This window comes from Oryctolagus cuniculus, chromosome 20 (genome assembly GCF_964237555.1).
Source record: "Oryctolagus cuniculus chromosome 20, mOryCun1.1, whole genome shotgun sequence".
NCBI lineage: Eukaryota > Metazoa > Chordata > Mammalia > Lagomorpha > Leporidae > Oryctolagus > Oryctolagus cuniculus.
Window position 1 is genome coordinate 26282023 of NC_091451.1, and position 16258 is coordinate 26298280.

Below are 16258 nucleotides of genomic sequence, written 5' to 3' on the forward strand. Positions count from 1 at the left end.
ACTGCACTTAACAAAGATACTTAGCGTACTATGGGATCAAACAAGGGTGACCAATTTCATTTAAGGGAAGCAATATTGTAGTTACAACTTGACAAACATGTAGACATTTTCCAGGCAGGAAAAAAAAAAATGGGAAAGATTGCATTAGCTCATCAGAACATCACGTACAAAAGTAAAGAGGCATAAAAAACCACATGAGTTTGGAGATTAGCAAAGCATTAAGTGTTCATAGAATTTAGCTTGGGTGGGAATTGGGTGATGCAGGAAGAGGCTGGAACTCTGTTGAGCTTTATATGCTAAACTAATGAACTGGAATATTATTCCATGGAGATCAAAAATATTATTCCATGGAAGATTTTCAACAGGACAGGTTTTTTTTTTTTTTTTTTTTTAATATATTTGAAACACTGATTAGAAAGGCAGGGAGGGAGGGGAAGAGAGAGAGAGAGAAGGAGAGAGATAGGAGAGAGAGAGAGAGAGAGAGAGAGAGAGGGAAAATATGAGCACTCCCACCTGCTGGTTCACTCCCCAAATATCCACAATGGCCAGACCTAAGCTGGGACAGGAGCCAGGAGCCAGGAATTCAATCCAGGTCTCCCATATGGAGGCAAGAATGTAATCACTTGAGCCATCATTACTGCCTCCTAGAGTCTATAGTAGCAGAAATATGGGGTCAGGAGTGCAGTCTGGTATCAAACCCAGGCACTGTGATATGAAATACAGGTGATTCAATGACATCTCTACTGTTAGGCCAAGTGTCCACCCCTCAGCATGGAAAAATTGTAACTGCATGTTTTATTTGTGGGTGACCATCTCATGACGGTGTAGAAACTGATGTAAGGAAAGATAATTTGATTATAGAACTCCAGTACTGTGGCACAGCGGGTTAAGCCACTGCTTGTGATATAGGTACCCATATCCAAGCATCAGTTTGAATCTTGACTACTCTGTTCCTGATCCACCTTCCTGCTAATGTGCCTGGGAAGATGGCAGAAAATTATCCAAATATTTGGACCCTTGCCACCCATGTGTGAGATTGGGATGGAATTTCTAGCTGCTAGCTTTGGCAAGGCCTAGACCTGGCTGTTGCAGCCATTTAGGGAGTAAACCAGTGGAAGATCTGATCTTCCTCCCTTCTCCTCTCCTCTCCTCTCTTCTGTTTCTCTCTGCCTTTCAAATCAATCCATCAGTCAATCTCAAAAACAAACAAAAACCTCCAGTTAGGAAATCATTGAAATGTTTCAGGCTATAAATGATAAAGATACAACTGTAATGGTGGATAGCTGGAGAGAATTCTGCGATAGGGTTGACAGAAAATTCTGGGTCAATAGATGTTTAAATAGAGAGGAAGGCAAAGCATGTCTGCTTGTGTCTAGGTAGTCTCATTGACTATGACCTAAAACAGGAGAAAAGGCAGGTTCCAAGTGGAACAAGCACTACTCTGGATTTGAATCCCTTCTGTTTCATCCACTGCTCTGCAATCTCCTGAAACAGTATTGCACTATCCATAAAACAAAAAATAATAGGTTCAACATGTGACTGTTCTGAGGTTAAATAAGAGTAAGACATAAAAATATCTAGCTGACTGCCTTCCCATAGAACTGACTTGATAGTTTCTTGTTGAATGAGATACTATCTCTCCATTTGAAGAGCAGAGACTGGGATTTAAATCCAGCTAGTTATGTTATCTTGAGTATGTTAACTAAATTCCTTGACCCTCGGTTTCTTCATGTGTTTGACCTGCCTCATTGAGTTGCTGAAAAGATTAAGCCTGAATCCATATGCAAAGCCTCATGTACTTTGTCACTTAGTAGGTCCTCAACTGTTGTACATTGATTCAAAGCATAAATTAATTCCAATGAATTCAAGTATATCCTGTGTAAAGAAGAAGAAACTAGGGGCCAATGCTGTGGCACAGTGCGTTAAGGTCCTGGCCTGAAGCGCTGGCATCCCATGTGGGCGCCGGTTCGAGACCTGGCTGCTCCACTTCTGATCCAGCTCTCTGATATGGCCTGGGAAAGCAGTAGAAGATGGCCCAAGTCCTTGGGCCCCTGCACCCATGTGGGAGACCCAGAGGAAGCTCCTGGCTCCTGGCTTTGGATCAGCATAGCTCTGGCCGTTGCAACCAGTTGGGGAGTGAACCATTGGATGGAAGACCTCTCTCTCTCTGTCTCTCTCTCTGCCTCTCCTCTCTCTGTGTAACTTTCAAATAAATAAATAATCTTAAAAAAATAAAAATAAAGAAGAAACTATATAATCAACCTCAAATAAATATAAAAATATCATACACACAGTCCTGCACATGTACACAATGAGTTGTAAAGTATCTTTTAAATGGTGATTTTTAATGGTATGTTTCTATTATTTGGAACATTAACTTACTTAATTCTATTCTTCAAAAACATAAAAAAATACTTCTCTTATCTACTTGCATAAAAACTAGATATTACCTTTATAACTTCTCATGAAGAACAAAGTCAGGTGCACAAAAAATCACACAGAGTATAGGTGACCTATATAACTTTCTCCCCAGAGAAGCAGCACATAGAAAAAAACTTGAGAATCATGATTTTTAAAGAACCCTGGTGCTACCTGCATTAATTCATTGTCTAATTGTCCAGTTGTTTGTCTTTGAGTGATTTATTGTTGATAGTATTCCTGCTTGAATAAACATTGTACTTGGTGCAAGTATTGTACAGCTATTATAGATACTGCTAGCTGCATCCCCCTACTCCCCGATAGCCCTTGTGTTCTTTCCCTTATTTTTTTTTACCATCTTTTAGTAATTGAGTCCATTCACCTCCACTCTCCAACATTCCCTTTTGCACCCCATCTTATAGGAGCAAGGTCTATTAGATAAAGACTACATTTCCCAGCATCCTAGGAAGCTGTCATGTGATGAGATTCTGGGCAGTAGAAGAGAAGTGGAAATGATATGTGTTATTTCTGGGTCATCTCATTAAAGACACCTGCCCTGGACTCTCTCCTATTCCTTTCTCATGGGCAGTAACGCACAAATAGTAGTGAACTGACTGCGGCAACACTGGAGACCATGACACTCAGGGAATGGCAATGCAGCAGCGAGAAAGGAGACTGTGTCCTTTAATGATTTAGAGGAGTAGATCCACTTCACCACCAGGACCGGCCAGACTAAAGTGAGAAATAAGACACTTATCTATGTAAGCCAATACATTTGGGGGTTACTTTTAATCTCAAGTGTTATGCTATGGAATGCAGGGTTTTATCTTATTTTTCAAGAGAAATGGTGTGAAATTTGCCTTTAACACCCACAGGACAAGCAGACTTTTAAATGACATGCGTAAGGTTGAACTTCCCGAATATTCATTATCACACCAAGGTTATTAAGGGCCTTTCTAACTTTCCCTATTTGGTAACGGTATTTTGATTTCAAATGGATAATTCTTAATTGTCAACTTGGTTGGTTTTGATTATGATTATGTTTGTAATGAAATAGCAGTGTTCAATTTCTTTTACTAACTCTGGCAGTAAATTCTGGTTGAACAATCTAGATTTTTCAAGTTAGCTCATCCATGTTATTGAACCTAACCATAAACTAGATTAGGAGATGCGGAGTCTCAAAAGAGAATGTCTGAACAAAGAAGTGGTTCACCAATTATTAACTTTGAAAGATCAGTTTCAATTTTGTAATATTATAATCACTGCTTTCCACCTAAACATTGTTTTTTTGAAATGGATAATAGTGGGAATGGAATTTTATTATATTGTATAGCCATACATTTGGCAAATGGAGAAAATAATGATTCAAGATTGTAGTTCTGCATACCTACAGGTATAGGGTATTTAGCATCAGTATTTTTATTACTAGTGGTAATGAATAGCTATGAGATCATTTACAAGTCAAAAGTAAAGAGCCAATAACAAGGATACATAACACGGAAGAACTAGGGCAAAAGATGATGGTTGGATATAGGATGATGTAGAGAGCCTATAATGAAGTTATTTTAAATGCCACTTAAACAACTTATCTCAATCAGGACCTTCCTGAATCAGCTGACCTGGAAAATAACTGCACTGTTGATAGTTCAGTCACTATCTATAACTCTCAACTTCAGAGAAGCCAAATCAGTTTCTTCCTCAGGCCTTCCCAGTTACCACTGACAGCTGTTGTGTGGAAAGAACTCTTGGCTAGGAATCAGGAAACTTCATTGCTAGTCCTGGCTTTGCCACTTCCTAAGTGTGATTTGGGCAGGTCATGCAATCTCTGCGTAGAATGGTTATGAAGTTCAGGATAAAAAATATCTATGGAAGTATTTTGGGAAATATAAAACTTACAGAAGTATACAATAGGGTGTACTAGAACTCTTCAAAAAAATTCACGGAAATTGCATACTGTGAAACCACTATGCAAGGATTTCAAAATTTTTGCACCCAAATAAACTTATAATTCCATTTTTCAAATCTTTGGAACTATTTTGTACATATGAACACAAACACAAATTTAACAGGTATGTGTATATAATCACATTACTTGAATTAAAAATCTTTGCTTCTTAGGATTTATCCCCCAGCAGATTCTAATATGATTTGAGGTAGCTGTCATAGACAAACACAAAATGCAAAGTTGCAATGGGTGGGTGTGAAATCAAATAGTCCATACAGAATTTAAGGAGGAAGTAATTTTTAGTGGAGCCTCCTGCTCTTCACTGATGGCTGAAATCAAACCAGAAATGAGATGCTGGTATTAATATGACAAATTACTAATAATATATTGACCACTTGGAAACCCTGTCCTCCTCTTCCCAAATAAGAGCCAAGATCTTGACAGTGACCTATATATAACCAAATGTTTTTATCCATATATCATTCCTTTGTCTGCCATTCTCTGGGTGATGAAGTTAATAGAGATACTCTGCATAAGTTTTTGGGAAATAGCATCTGGGAGGCATCAAGTTCCTGTACTGGAATAGAAGGAACAGTAAAATCAGCAAGTGTCACAAGAGGAATTCTTAGGAACTTTTTCTCCATGATCACTGTTAGTCAGGAGGTTAAGGAACAAAGGACGATCAGGAGAATAACCTATCTTTTCTTCTCTGAGGTCCCAATCATCCCCCCTCCTAAAACAATTTTAAATGAGCTATATCCTTTAAAAATTACATGTAAAAGTAAGTTGGGAATTAATTTTATAGAGGGGTGGAAGGTAGTAACAACTTTGATTCAACAGGTCATTTAATACCATTCTATTGTGAAATCATTCATCAATTCACTTTTCTCTTTATTTCAAAATAATAAAAAATAAAGTACTATCTTGTCTTTCAAGGCCTCAGTCCTCAAAACACCCAATATATAAAATTACATTTGTATTGGACAGTTTAATTTTGATAACTATCTATCTTAGACTAAAAAGTGCCAAGTAATGAGATCAATATTCTAGCCAGCAAAAAAAAAATATTATTCCCTGCAACCTCCAGACTTTTTAAAAATGATAACATGTAAATTAAGTTAGAAGTCTTACTCAGATTGCATGGAAACAAAGAGCAAGAGCTGGCATTGAAAACCATTTCCATGCATTGTTCTAATGTTGTGATTGGCCTCATCACTCAACCAAAGCATCACTCCAGGAGCCAATGCATCTCCAGGCACCAGAAAACGCTCACAACAGAGACACAGATGTGAGTTCCTTCATCTCCACATTAATATTTCTATTTCTTGATTCTCACAAGAGAACAGTTCCTAGAGATGACAGCAGCATGACATTTGCCACCTTAGAACTACAACTTGCCTTGCTTCCAAGGGAAACATCCAAAAACAGTGTTGTAGTTAGTATCACAGCGTCCTGGCTAAAGAGGCTACAAAGAATGCTGGACACAGTTTTGCAAATGGATGCCTAAGTGCCAAGAGTCCCAGCTTCTCCCACACAGAGGAGAGTAAGCAGGGGACCTGCACTGATGGTCATACATTCCATTCGTTTCTTAAATGTGCATTTGTGAGCTCACATGTCAATTGCAGACTCCTTAAGCAGGTGCAGAATAAACAAATAGAATACATTGGGAACACTGGTCCTTGCAGTCATTAGCACAGGGCAATTACAAAAGAAAAACTGTATGGAAGTTAACATAGTCTAGTTGATCCAAGACTCACCTGGTCCCTCTTTGTTGTGGTGCAGTTGTAAATACTTCCCCAGCTTGGCAGAAGTCTGCTAGAACAGGGGGCCGTAGATAGAGAGAGAAGTCCCGAACTCTGTAAGTTCCCGCTCCATCTGTTTTAAACATCCCCCTTCATTCTGATTGGCTTCTGGTTCATTCACTGCCCATTGCCTTTGAAGTCTTCACCATTCAGCAACACTCAGATACTGTCTCCAATTCCCCAAAGCTCCTAGGCACGTCCTGCACATTTAGGTGTATTTCCTGTGACCCAAAGTGACAGTCAGTGGGAGCTAGTGCCTTTCAATTCCTTTTCCTGGAGACCTGATTGTCCCTTGCACTGCTCATTTTGGCTCTTCTAAAAGGGCAGGCTGAGGGAGGTTGTCTGTTCTCTTTACCTGCTAGCTATCAAACATGATGAGGTTCTGTTTTAGAGGGGAGGTCTGCAGGATCAGCAAATCACTGCCAGGAAGAAAACTCAGCTTCCATATTTGAACCCCCACCTCATCTTCAAATCAAGCACTACCAAAAAATTATGAATTCCATTATTGCCTTCTCACTTTGTAATCTTTCTACCCAGGTCAGCAATATTTTATTGACACTGATTTTTCTCCCCTTTTCCCTTGGTATCTAGTACAAAGTTTCTTTTGGTATAATTCAAGCTATGAGTTGTTTTTCTGGAAAAAAAAAAGAGGTTATTTATTCCTAGTTTCTCATATTATATTATAGAAGGAACCCATATGATTTTCAAGGAGTAATAACTGGAAAATTCTCATTTATTATTTTTTCTTCACATTTTTATTGCACAAATAAATGTTTAGGTCAAATTCAGTCAAAGGAGGCAAGGGAATTCCCAAGCTCTTTCTCAGTGTGAAACTTTATTAGACCTATTATTGAAGGAAAGCAAGAGGGAAGGTTAGGGATTATTCAGCTATACATATACTGTGTGATTATAATGGTGTTTGCTGACATGGAAGCTATCTAATAGACCATTTTTGAATTTCACCAGGACAATTTCTGAAAACCAGAATGTCACAGCATCATTACTTACATGTAATTGACTTTTACAGCCTTGATTTATATACCTGGAATGCAATAATACCCTGTTAAAGCATATTTAAAAGGGTTTAACTGATTTCCGACATATAAACTTTACTAAAGTATTTACTTCAGTGAAATGCAATGAGAAATGATATTTATCATTTTCAACAAATTCATAACATACTGTTTAATCTCTTGAATGTTGAAATAGACTAACTCATCCTTCTTCCCAATTTCTCTGCATGCAGATGAACTGAATGTCCTCTTAGAATTCTCAGACATTGAGTTATTTTTGATTCAGAACATTTCCACTGGTTGCCCTTGAGTAGATATGCAGTATTATCACATTACCTTTGGAATCTCTTTAGGCTGTGACCCACATTCTCAGCAAGGCAGCTAGATAGGAACACCTTCTCCAGCAATTTTTTTTTTAAATGACATCTCTGTTGAGTAACTGGTCACCTTGTAAGGACTCAATCTTTTGAGTACATGTGATGCATTTTTCTACAAACTGGTTGCATATTTTCTTTGCTTAACACAGAAATACCAAGAACTTTATTAATAGCTCCCCACATATTAACTTGTGGAGTTCAAAATACTGTCCCAGAGATTACATTCCTCAGAATATCTTAGAGTTTCTTTACTCCCATGCTGTACCTCAGTTATACATTACTTTATGTGTATGTACATATGTGTATATCACATATAATTAAAGTATAAATACATATACATGTGCATATCCATATATCAAGTTCTAAGTCAAGTCTCATTCATGTAAATCACAATTCAAGCTTTAACAAAAGTAATTTCTCATTCAAAAACAAGTTCTTGATATTCATTATTGCTGTCTATGGACACAAATTATGGTATGCTATCTTTTACAACAATCTCTCTCACATGGGCTGAGTAACTTCTTGTAAAATCATCTTCTCTTTGTCTTGACCTTCCCTCTTCACACGCTCAAATCAGCCTTCAGAAGTGTGTTTAGCTAACAAGACTTCAAATGGTTTGTTTATCCTCAAGGTATCTTCATTTGTTCAAGAATGAATCTTGATGAATTTAACGGCAATTTTCCAGGCATCCTTGATGGAAGTGGGAAAACGGGGGTGGATAAATTGCCAGGGCTTCAAAAAGAACAAAATCAAAGTGGTAAAATACATAGCTTGCAATTAGTATTCTCATGCATTATTTCTAATCTTTACCTGCAAGATTAACCCCATGTTCATAAACAAGGAAGCTTAAGCTCACAGCTGTTACTAATTTGCTCAGGGTCAGACTTCAGAGAAGTGGCAGAGCCGGGATTCAATGAGGTGTGCCAATGCCTGTGCCCCCCACCCGCACTTTTTACTAGATCCTACCAGCAGTGTTGATGGAAGGACAAGTGAGACCTCGAAATCTCTGAATCAGTTCCAAGTGACTGGGCAGTCTTTATTGGAAAAGCAATTTGAACCAGAAGATGGAAGAGTAGATGGACAGCTTAAAAATCTTCCACACATCCTTCTAAATCCCAAGGCAAGGAGAATAAAGTTGAAAACATTCGAGCTTGGAAGTCAGAAAGAACTTCCAAATTCAAGTTGACTCACTGAACTGAATAAAATCCTACCATAAAAATATTTAGTTTTGTAGACTCAAGTTTTCCTATTAAAAAAGAATAGAACAAGCCGGCGCCGCAGCTCACTAGGCTAATCCTCTGCCTTGTGGCGCCAGCACACTGGGTTCTAGTCCCGGTCGGGGCGCCGGATTCTGTCCCGGTTGCCCCTCTTCCAGGCCAGCTCTCTGCTGTGGCAGGGAGTGCAGTGGAGGATGGCCCAAGTACTTGGGCCCTGCACCCCATGGGAGACCAGGAGCACCTGGCTCCTGCCATCGGATCAGCGCGGTGCGCCGGCAGCAGCGTGCCAGCCACGGCGGCCATTGGAGGGTGAACCAACGGCAAAGGAAGACCTTTCTCTCTGTCTCTCTCTCATTGTCCACTCTGCCTGTCAAAAAAAAGAAAAAAGAAAAAAGAAAAGAACAGTCTATTCCATGGGGCTGCTATGAGGATTAAGTACAATGACTTATCTGAAAGTCTCAAGATAAGTATTCCTTTCCTAGTAAGAACTCATTAAACAGTCCTTTCCTTGCTTTCATCCATTGTTATGGTTTATTATGCAACTTTAAATAGCTGCAAAGGAAGGTATTTTCAAGTCTCTAACAAGGTAGTACCTTATTTAAGCTTTATTTTTTATTTATTTGAAAGAGTTACACAGAGAAAAGGAGACACAGAGAGTGAGATCTTCTGTTTGCTAGTTCACTCCCCAAATGACCACAAGGGCCAGGGGCTGTGCCAGACCAAAGCCAGGCGTCCAGAGCTGCTTCTAGGTCTCCCACGTGAGTGCAGGCTCTCAAGCACTTGGGCCATCTTCTATTGCTTTCCTAGGTGCATTAGCAGGGAGCTGAATTGGAAGTGAGGCTGCTGGACTCAAACCAGCACCCATATATGATGCCAGTGCCACAGGCAACAGCTTTACCAGTTATGTCACAACACTGCAATACCAGTCCCTAACAACATATTCTTAAATGAGCTCTTGACAGCAGCTGTATTACTATGGTTGAAAGCATCAATTCCAAATAACTGCCTGTTCATATTCTTCTATTTATTTACTTACTTATTATTACATATTTATTCAAAGGCAGAGTGACAGAGAGAAAAGGAGAGAGGTCTTCTCAGCTTCTGGTTCATTCCCCAAATGGCTGCACAGTATGAGGCTGGGCCAGCCTAATCAGGAACTCCAACTGGATTTTCAGCCTCACTGTATGCAGAAACTGTGATGGGATCTGTGCTGTGTCCTCTATTGCCTGGTGTTGGATTTGGGAATGACCTCGATGACAGTGTTCCCGCTCCTGGGTCTCTTTTTGGCATAAAGGATAGATCTATAGAGTTGGATCACTTTTTTCTTCCTGGTGAAAATAAATGGTTTTAAAAGTTGTGTAATCTTGGCCTACTTCCTCAACAGTACTGTGTTTCAATTTCCTTAGGGATAATATGGCTCTTGTGAAATTGTGTAAGATTCAAATTAACTAATATAAGTAAAGTGCTGTTATTATTAACCAAGAAAGGAATAGATCTCGAATAGTAATTCTCCAAAGGGGTGATTTTGCTCAGAGGGGACCTCTGGCAATGTCTGGGGATGACTTTGTTCATTACAAGCCAGCAGGGATGTTTTGACTGAACACTCTAAAGTACACAAGATAATCCCTCACAGCAAAAGATCAGTCAATTCAAAATGTCACTGATGCTGAGGCTGAGAAACACTGGGCTAGAAAAGGCAACCTTGCTTGAGAGAGTCTGGGATGTTTACTCCATGGAGAATAAGATGCCACAAATAATGCTATTGAGCCAAGTACTGCACCCCATGCATTATCAAATAACCTAATGCAGTAAAAAAGCCAAGGTGATCATAGACTATATGGAATTACAATACTATAGAATGTCTCAGTTATTTAAAAATATTCACAAAGGGGGCTGGCACTATGGTGCAGGGGGTTAAGGCCCTGGCCTCAAGCGCCAGCATCCCATATGGGTGCCGGTTTGAGACCCGGCTGCTTCATTTCCAGTCCAGCTCTCTGCTATGGCCTGGGAGAGCAGTAGAAGATGGCCCAAGTGCTTGGGCCTCTGCACCCATGTGGGAGACCCGGAAGAAGCTCCTGGCTCCTGGCTTTGGATTGGAGCAGCTCTGGCCGTTGCGGCCATCTGGGGAGTGAACCATTGAGGGAAGACCTCTCTCTTCCTCTGCCTCTCCTCTCTCTGTGTAACTCTTTCAAATAAATAAATAAATTTTTAATAAAATATTCATAAAAGAATAATTGTTTCTAAGTAAAATCACTGTTCTATAAAATTCATGGAATAAGAATTTTGAAATTGGATGAGCTTTAGAGATCACAGGCCCTGTAAAAATCAAAGCCTGTAAATTTATCTGGATCCCATCCCAGGAATATTTTCAAGATGTGTTCCCAAGACAGGATCCAGAAAATATTCTGCTTACAAAGGATACTGTGCAGGAAAGAAAGTAGAGGTGAATTTTCATGCTCCTTTATATTTTTATCTTCCTCAATCTTGCCTAGATATTTTTGGGGTAATGGGATTATTTAAAGAGAGCTACATGAGAATGGCTCAAAATATCTCTTTCCCTATAGTTCCCGTATCTCAGGTGAATTTATCAATCCTTTCTGTAGGCTTCTCTGTATCTCCTCCAGCTTGAGTTGAAGAGGATACGCTGGCCACTTGAACTAGAGCCTAAACCCAAAGGATTTACAAAAAAAAAAAAAAAAAAAAAGCAGCCTCTGAGGTCTGGAAGTGAAATAAGAAGTATTCCATCAGGAACACATCCTTGGTCCTGACCTATATACTACCAGTTACTGTTAAGTAACAATGGAGTCCCTTTTCTTCTTCAACATGGCAGGGAGCTTCTTGTCACACAGAGCACAGTTGCCCGGAACAGATAAGGAGGAGGGATGACTCCCGTCTCATGCTTGCACGTGAGATCCACCAGAGAGAAGCACATCCATGCAGAATGCACTCAATGTTGCTAGCCCATGCCGAAGCACGACTCTTTCGAACATTTTGATTACAGAGGGATAAAGAATGGTGCCTAATGAAATCATATCCTAATCCCTGGAAACTGTAAATGTTACTTTATTTGGAAAAAGAACCTTCACTGATAGAAATAAGTTAATGATTTTGAGATTGGGGAAATTATGGGTTATTGAGGTGAACTCTAAAGGCCATCACAAATGATCTTATAGTAGGGGTACAGACACAGAGGGAAACCTGCCAGAAAAGGTGCCATGTGACCACAGAAGCAGAGGCTGGATTTATGTGGCCATGAGCCAAGGAATGCTGGCAGCCACGAGAACTTGGGAGATGCAAGGGTTGGATTATCTTGTAGAGGTGACACTCTAGTTTGTTTGGTAAAACTGATTTTGGGCTTCTGACTTTTGAAATTATGAGAGAATACATTTCCGCTGTTTTAATCCATCCAGTTTGTGGTAATTTGTTTCAGGAGCCACAGGAAAACTAATACACTGATTGTGACCATGGATTTTCATGGTCCTAACTGCTCTAATACAAAAAGAAAAAAAAGAAGTAAAGGAAGAGGGTGGGGGTCCAGCGCTGTGGTGCAGCAGGTTAAAGCCCTGGTCTGAAGCACCAGCATGCCATGTGGGCACCGGTTCTAGTCCCGGCTGCTCCTCTTCTGATCCAGCTCTCTGCTATGGCCTAGGATAGCAGTAGAAGATGGCCCAAGTCCTTGGGGAGTCCTCTGGCTCCTGGCTCCTGGCTTCGGAATGGCGCAGCTCTGGCCGTTGCGGCCATCTGTGGAGTGAACCAGCAGATGGAAGACCTCTTTCTCTCTAGCTGTCTCTGTAACTCTTTCAAATAAATAATTTTTTTTAAGAGGAAGAGGTGGAAGAGGAGAAAGAGGAGTAGAAAGAGGAACCAGGAAAAAGTGGAGAAGAAAAAAATTTGCTAAATGATAAGGAGCTCATGCACAAAATGTATTGGGGAAAGTACACATAGCCCCAAACTCCACCTCTACAGACATGGTGAATAGCAAAGCTATGCCTAAGTCCTATGATAAATTTGTCCTTAAAATATCTCCATGGTTCATCCAAAGGTTGTAGTGTAGCTCACTGCAAATTTTTTCATGAAGATTATAAATTAGAATTCTCAACAAGGTTACAAATTGTTAAAAAAACAAACAAACAAACAAACAAAAAAACCACAAAAACAGTGACCTTTCAGGTTACCAAGTCTGAGGGCTGAACTGGTAAGCCTAACCATCCTTTGAGATCCTGCTCATGACCTGCTTCCTTGACAAAATCCCTCTTGACCTCTGCTATTTCTACTTTATCAATCTCTGTTGTACTCACAAGAATTCTGGTATTTGTGCTTCTCTAGAAAAAAAGGGCAAGGATGCTGCTAAATATCTTAAAATGCATAAGACAGCTTCCAACATCAAAGAATTATGATATTTTTATGTCCCCTCCAGCAATCTGCATAGGCTTGGTCTATAATAGAGTCCTTGTGGTGATTGACTGACTGACTGCTCACTATGCTGAGGCCAATAATGCAGATGGTCTCATCTCCTTCATCTTCTACCTATTTATCATACTGTACAATGATGACTGATATTGAGAGTTATGTCCCTGAGGCATGCCAGGTTTAAATCATAAAGAATAGACTGATAAAATCCATTGTCTTGCTAGTTGAGAAAAGCTACTAATACATTTTAGGAAGATTTCCTGCTAGAAGACTTTGAGATCAGAATGCATTTCTCATCATCCTAATTTAACCCCAAAATGAAATTAACTAGAACTCAAGTTGCAAATATTCAAAGTATCCGAATATTTATTTCTAAAAGAGTTATAGGTGTGTCCTATAAATATACCTGAAGGTACCTAATTTCTGGTATTTACTTCCCAATATGTGGCAAATCTTAGTATAAAAGTAATACAAAAATAAGCTTATTTTTAATTGATTATATGCCATTGGCTTCAAATTGCCCAAAGGAAAATCTGCATTCTTGGGCCTACCTGCATTTTTGGTATTGCTCATTTATTTCCAGTGTAACAAAACTGAAGTTCAGTTAATCAAACTAGTCCCCATTAAGTGATAGAATCGAGTCAAAGGCATACAACTGTGTGTGAGAATCCTTCATGATTCCGCATTGTAATGTTCATTATTTTTTATTTTTCAAGCACACAAAAACCAAAGGCACATTGCTGACATTCTTGTCATGTAAAAACAGTAAATATAAACCATATTATACAGTTAAGGGTCAAAACAAACAAAGAATACAAATAAATTAAACAAATGAACTATTTAACACATTTTTAAAACAGAAAACTGGGACTTAAAATATTGTAAAACTTAATGAAATAACACCTGTTCCTATTAAAAACTATATTCCAAAAGTGTGGTATTTTGTAATTTATTGCCTTTCCCACCTTGGAAAAATTATGTTTTAGTTATGTGGCCCATATTAACATTTTTTGGCCTCTTAGAAGTAACAGCTTTTCAAACTGGACATTTAGCTATCCATTACGTTGCTGGAGAAAGCCTTTAATTTTTTCTGGCTCTTTTAGAACACTCCATAAGAATGATTCAGAGAAACCACAAAGGGATTAATTCATAATGATGAAAGAATGAGATACATAAAACATAAATGCACTCCCCCCCCCACCTGGTACCTAATATCCATGTATCTAAAGCATGAAGCACTCACATTAGGTACATGTACACGGGTTTCTATTGTGATGACCTTAATTAGGCCAGAATAACGACTACAATTAAAAGGCCCACACACCATGGAAGGCTTAGAGGCTTCTAAGTAGAGAAAAAAGTCCTGATATTACCAGGATCCTTTTTTCTACTTTCATCCTGCAGGTTGTGGTCTGTTTCCTTGTTTGTTAATGATAACATGATTAATATTCTCCCAGCTCTTTCTGAAACTCTGTAACTTCACTGCATCCTGACAGAACTCTGCCCCTGGAGAGGAAAATAATTTTTCTTCACCCAGAGCCTCTATCCTTGTATTAATATTAATATCCCTTGAGAATGTTAGTTCTGGAGGAAAGAATTTGGTGGCAGAGCTCCATATTTACTCACAGGACTCCACCTCCTACTTCAGCTCAGACACTTTAGTAGGACACTCAGAAGAAAAGCTCCCCCTTCCTATCACCCTTTTGTCACACTGCCTCTCAGCTTTTGACACCTGTTTCTCTTCTTTCTGCTTGAAGCATAAGCTACTTTCACCAGCCAGCTTCTTTCGGCAAGGTATACCCTATATTTGTTAGGGCAGAAAGTTCTTTAATTAAAAAAAAATCAGTAGGCAGGCTAGATTGCAGAGATAGGAAGTGGAGGCAGCGCTCAGTCCTCTCTCCTCTAAGTCACCTTGCTGTTTTCCTCCCTCTTTTGGGTCACGGGAAGACGAGGGATGTCAAAAGCTAATGTATCATGAAGTCTGAGTAAGACTGGAGAAAGGTAGCATGGCTGACAGCCACTGCTTATCCTTCCTTTTCTAGAAATGCTGTTTAAAATACCTTCTAAAAGAAAGTGTTTCTTAGTGCCATTACTGATTCTTCAAAATGATTTTTCAATGACATTTTGCATAAGGAGCTGAATGATGTAACACAGGGACTCTAATCTGGGCTCCATATTTAATGATTCGTGATCTTGCTAAATTAAACTCTTTGTATTCCCCCTTTCTTCATTTGCGATGCATTCTCAAATGAAAATGATCATCATACCAACCTCATAGGGCTGTTGTGAGGAGTAAGTGAGCTCAAATCTTCATACCTCTTCAGGAGAGTACTGGTACACACCACGTGATCTGTGATAGACGTAGTGTCTACATCTTCAGACACATGTAAATATTAAGAGACATGTTTGTAGAGCTATTACATATATGAACTGCATGTAGTGAGTACTTGATCAGTTAATGCGATCTGACAGAGTCAAGTATGCTATTTCTAGAGTCACTGATTATTCTAAAATTATGGTAACCAACTACTACTCAGTCAACAAAGACAGAATCCCAGAGTGTATGGATGAAGCAGATTAGGCTTAGTTGGTGAGAAACATCTATGAAGAACCACTGTGTGCCAAGTTCTGGCTTGTCACTTCTCCTGTGCTCTTACCTACGAGGGGTATTCAAAATGCTCATGGGAAAATGTATTATGAAAAAACTACACAAAATATACTTATCTATTAATTCCGCTTTTCTATTAACTTTTTGGAGTTCCATTGTATAAATCTCTTAACAGCTGTTTTAAGGCAGATATAATTATTTCCATTATAGAGATGAGAAAAATGAGGCCCAGAAATGTAAATTATCTGCAGTCACAAAGCTCGTAATTAGTGAGGTAGGATTCTAATCCTGTACCATTTTTTAAGCAAACGTAACAGGTAAAAAAACAGGAGGGAGGTGATTATACAAAAACAATGATTTTTGAAAAAGGTCATTTTTGAATAGATTATTGAAAAACAAGGTTTATAATTTAAAGACATTTTGGTTTCTGTTAGAATTAGATTTGAGGCAGACATTCAGACTAGAGAA

At 39.1% G+C, this 16258-nt stretch overlaps 1 long non-coding RNA gene across 2 annotated transcripts in view; it reads left to right on the forward strand.

The window, feature by feature from the left end:
• Nucleotides 1-2939: 2939 nt before the first annotated feature.
• Nucleotides 2940-16258, forward strand: part of LOC138847228 (uncharacterized) — a 90498-nt gene continuing 77179 nt past the window's right edge. Inside the window, exon 1 of one of the 2 annotated variants that reach the window (XR_011384937.1) lies at nucleotides 2940-3155. This is a non-coding gene — a long non-coding RNA (uncharacterized lncRNA). Of the gene's footprint in view, nucleotides 3180-16258 lie in introns of both variants that reach the window. The other variant, XR_011384938.1, reaches the window with a different exon arrangement.